Here is a 5,362-nt window from a genome sequence, read left to right as displayed (position 1 = left end):
CAAATATACATTACAGTCAAGAGAGCAACGCTGTTGCCAGATTGTGTGAGATAAATAAGCAGCCAGGTCTAAAACAAGCTCTTATCCCCCTTTTTTATTATTCATAACTTATTTACAGTCGTGGAATTTAGTAACTACTAAGTACATTTACTCAATTACTGTACTTAATTTGTGTACAATTTTGAGGTATTTGAATTTGTACTTTCCAATAGGCCTACTTTTACTTCTACTCCATCTCATCTCATCTCATCTCATGGCACAACATATTTGTGGGTGGGCGTGGGGGGCCCTTGACATGTAAATGTGTGACTGTGAGAACCACTGGTTTAAACAACTTTTAGGATAGGAAACAATTACAAACAAAGCCTAAATATGCAACTACACTTTAGATAAGAAACATCACCAAAAACAAAAACGTTACCACATCGTCTTCTTTTAAAAAGCAAACTAAAACCTACCTATTTTCACTAGCTTCCAGATAGATTGTGGAGTGTGTAGTTTTTATTTATTTATTTTGCTTAAAAATAAATAATTTCTGTAATTTAATCATATAATTGTCTTCATTTTTGTAAGTATTGATTTTTGTATTTTCTTATTTCTATTGTATTTCATTGAAGCACATTGAGTCTGCGCTTGTCGTGTGAGTGAAATGTGCTTTATAAGTTTATAATAAACTTGACCAATATTTACAAGCAACTTTTCAGACAAATAAGCCCAAGGTCGCTTATAATAAGCGAACATGGCAACCCTGGCAAGCCAACCAAACCACTTCCTCTTTGGAGAGATTCTTCTTCCTGTTTTAATGTGCTTTTCCGGCAGGCTGTACTGTGTGAAAGCGTAATGCTGCCCTCCACAGGCATATACAAATTGCATAATTAGTAATTAAAAAAATATATATCAGTGCATTGCTGTGTTGAAATGTAGAACAAAAAATTTAAATCACATCTCACACCGGCCAATCATTGATTGATTGATTTATTGATTGATTGAAATATTTATTTTGCAGAATTACAGTGCATTTCAAGCACAAACTCAATACAAAGACTGTTAACTGTGAGTGGACGACCCAATTAAGCATTACACTTGTTTACAAGAGGGTCCACGTTGTTCAATACATTTAGAGACGTACAAATATACACTTCTATATAGTCAAAGAACAGAACAGGAATTCATCATAAAGGAGGTAACAAGGGAAAAGAAACATATACAGTGAGGGGGAAAGGGGTGGGGGCTATTCAAATTTTACAGGGACCAGTTTCGAATTGCAGCCGTCCGTAGGTGCCCTTTGAGAGCGGTTTTGAAGGAGTTAAGGGATTTGCATGTCTTAATGACTGTTGGTAGGGCGTTCCACATTTTGGTGGCATAGGAGCAAAAAAAAATTAGTCCCTTGTTTGTGCCAAATCTGGGTTGTACATGGTTCGTTGCACTCCCTCTGGTGTTGTGGGTGTGGACTTCGTTAACATTAAAGAAGTATCCGGTAGGCTACTTGGTGGTGTACTTGGTGGTGTATCGAATCTTGTGGACCAGACCCATTGCAAGATGCTGTACTCTGTCGTCAACCCTAAGCCATTCCAGCCTGTCAAAGTGGGCAGGGGTGAGGTGGGTTCGGGGGGTGAGGCCAAGTAGGAGCCTGTGCAGTTTAATTTCCTTCCTCACTTTTCCGTTTATCAGCATTTCCAGACCTGAGCAGACAGGCGCGGCCAAAGGAAGCTGTCTGCCGGCGTCTCTTTCGGTTTTTAGACAGCTGGTGGATGTAAAAGAAGCTCCACCCGTGTTCCTGGAAACGCTTGCCCCCGCGGCAGTCATCCAAGCTTTATTTCCATCCTCCAGCTGTCTAAAACCCGGAAAAGACGCCGGCAGACAGCAGAAAACGGCCACGCCTGTCTGGTAGGTCTGGCAACAGCTTATGAGGGCCCTCCTATCCACTCTTTAAACCACAGCTATGGCGCCTACAGGAAATATATAAGCTGCAACCATGAGACCCGTTTCTGAATTTGTATAAGGTCACAGTGTGACCTTATACATAGTGATTTAAAGGAGGATTATAGAGAGACAGACTGATGTCAATATATCGATCATTTATTTTTAAACTAAAACTAAAATCATAGAGAACTTTTTTTGTGTTCTTCCCATTTTCTTTTGGCTGTGCCCCAGTTTTTACTGTGAATATATTTCCTCTTTTTCATACAATACTTTTTATGATTTAACCCGAAAACTAATAATAATAACCTTGTGCACTAGTTAGTCAATATAGTCACTTAAATGATACAGTCAGTAGACTGTATTTCAGTGACCACAGGGGTCTCTATTTGGCCCCCTCCTTTTCCCTTCTCTACACCTGGATCTATTTGCCGAAAAGCAGCTGATCAACAAGCTCACAGCGCATCATGTTGTGAATAGGCTGAGCTTACAGATCAAGCATATCTTCACAGGATGTTGTGCCTTTTTTATTTTTGCTGAATCTTCACTTATTGGACTGCATGCCCAGAATGGAAACTGCAGCGTTCCTGTGATTAATTGTCATTCATTATAGAACATGATTAAAGTCGTGCCCAAATATGCAGTTCCACGCAGCACCAGACTGGAGTACATCCCATATAGCCTGGAGGCTTGGCACAATATCATGAAAATAATTGGCATTATAACTTCCAGTGTGCAAGCAAATCAAGTTTTGGCCTCCATTGAAGTACTAATGTCATTATTGATGAACAAACTCGGTTGATTATTTGTGACTTGATTGTTTCTTTGTGACTGTGACTTTAACTGCTAAAATCAGAGATAAATATACTTTTGCCACATTATAATAATGCCACAGTTCTGTCTCATTCGTTTGCATTTTTAATTGGGTTCTTTTTTAAACTACCAGGACATCTGATTATATTTTTATTTGTGCAGAAATATAGAAAATCTTAAAGTTACGTACAATTTAGAAACACACGCGAAGGGTCCGCCACGACTTGCCAACACGGCCTGCACACCGCATTTATAGGAGGATAAGTGCACATTTGACTGGAATCTATAGGGATTCCACAATCTGTGCATCTTGTCTTGGAGGCTGATCTCTCGATGATGACCTCCAAGTTCTCTGACAATACTATGTCACAGTACTGCTGATGCCATCATAATATAGGCCTGTTACTGACAGAACTGAACTCTCCCGAAACGTGAAATGACAGTGTGATAGACTGGCCTCCTTTTAGTAGTTCTCAGATAATGGATACTATGGACTGTACTGGCTGCAGTACCCAGTAAGGACATGTTCATAAGCGACTGCTAAATTAAATGTGCATATCAGAAACTGCTAGGAGTGCATGGTGTGCGTGTGTGTGTGTGTGTGTGTGTGTGTGTGTGTGTGTGTGTGTGTGTGTGTGTGTGTGTGTGTGTGTGTGTGTGTGTGTGTGTGTGTGTGTGTGTGTGTGTGTGTGTGTGTGTGTGTGTGTGTGTGTGTGTGTGTGTGTGTGTGTGTGCGTGTGTGCGTGTGTGTGTGTGTTGGGACGGTGATAACATTCGTGAAATCAAATTGCTGGGTTATATCTGTTGTACGTTCAGACAGAAAACAGCATAATCGCAATTTTATTTTTGTGCTCGGGTCAAATTTTGAAATCAACTCTGAACCTTTTCCCAGTTCAGAAACAATAGACATGTTTAAGTTTAAGAACTAGCTTTGTTGATGTTTAGGATTACATATAGCAGCTGATGTTTAGGATTACATAGCACCCACTATAGCTAGTATAGCAGGACTAGTAGCTATAGTAGTTTATGACTTTATGTGAGATGAGATAACATGGTACCTAACATTATCGTACAAGACTTCAAATTCCACATGTCAGGCGGTTGTCCGGAACCACCAGAAAAGGACCTGGCCGTGGCCCAAAAGAGCCGCCTATAAGCTTGATTTGGAAAATTCACCTGCCCTTTATTTGATCACTTAGTCAGTCCACTTTCCACGGTGAGTCTGCACTCTTCACACATTCTCCACAGATGTTTTACCATTCTCCACAGACGTTTACCACCGCTGCACGAGAACTGTGCAGAACCACCGATGTCCCCGATGGCCAGATACTGATAACATCCAGGATCTCCACATATGGTGTGTGCATGCAAGGGACAAGGACAGACAGATATAGATATCTCATAAAAGCACAGGCAGACAGACAGAGATCTCTATACCGGTATGGGTATGAAAGGGAGACTGATGGTTACAACGGGTATGGCTTTGGCTTCGGTCTCAACTTTCTTTGGCCCCTAGTAGGCCGGTGCCCGGTCCAATTTCAATGAAATGAGGTGGAATATAGTAAATAATTTTGTTTGTTCATGAGCCGGTCTAATGGTATCGTGGTTAGGATAACTTACTCTGACCTGACAGGATCACTGAAGCAGCCGGGGAAAGGATCCGTCTCGAAGAGCTTGGCTCCGATCCTTGGTCGCACGGGAATCTTCGGGAAGTCCGTCCCCGGAATCCTCGAGTTACCGTCGTGAAGGGACAGACAGTCAGAATACTGGTTGAAAATGTATCTCTTATGGGCCAGAGGACTGTAGCACGCTGCGTCTCTCAGAGACCGCTCGTCTGCTTGAGAAAAAGGAAATACAGAAGAGGTGTTGTGGCCCGGCAAGGTGTCTGTGCACCCCGTGTCGCCCTGAATCGAAGAGTTGGCCACCTGCAGCTTGAAGCAGGCCTCTAGAGGTGTGTTAGATTGGCTGGTCTTATTATTCTCACAATTACCTCCCTGACTGATGATCCCCTTTGGAGGAGCGTTTGCGGCTGATTTCGTTGATGGTCTCGAAGCCTTACTGGTGGTGGTCTTCCTGGCCCTCCTTTGCTTTTTCTTTGACTTGCCGGGTTGATTAACACGCCGCGAAGGATTCGGTTTGACGCGAGGAAACAACTCATTGCTGCAGTCACCCGTCTCCTGCACTTTTTGCCGTTTGTGGCTCAATTCCTCCATACCCTCCTCATCGTCCTTACCCTCGTGGGGACGTTTAATCGTTGACGGACGACTAGGACTTATTATTTCACCCGTAACTTCATCTCCCCGAATCATAACTTCATTTGCGTGACTCGCTACGCTATCACACTTATCTCCCTGAACAATAACTTCATCCTTTGGTGGGGGAGTCATTCCATCTTCACTCTTAACTCCACGAATGATAACCTCCTTTGGGGGAGTGATAACGTCCTTTGAGGGAGTGAGTTCATCTCCCTCAGTGATAATTTCGTTCTGAGGACCCGTTTCACTTTCACATTTATCCCCCCGAATAACTCCCATTGGAAAATTACTTGTTTTGTCCTCGCACTTAGTTCCATGAAGGATAACTTTCTTTGGGGGATTATTAATTGTCCCCTCACACTTGGCTCCCTTAT

This window comes from Protomyctophum parallelum (assembly GCF_964188405.1).
Source record: "Protomyctophum parallelum genome assembly, chromosome: 9".
Taxonomy (NCBI): domain Eukaryota; kingdom Metazoa; phylum Chordata; class Actinopteri; order Myctophiformes; family Myctophidae; genus Protomyctophum; species Protomyctophum parallelum.
This window is presented reverse-complemented; position numbering follows the sequence as displayed.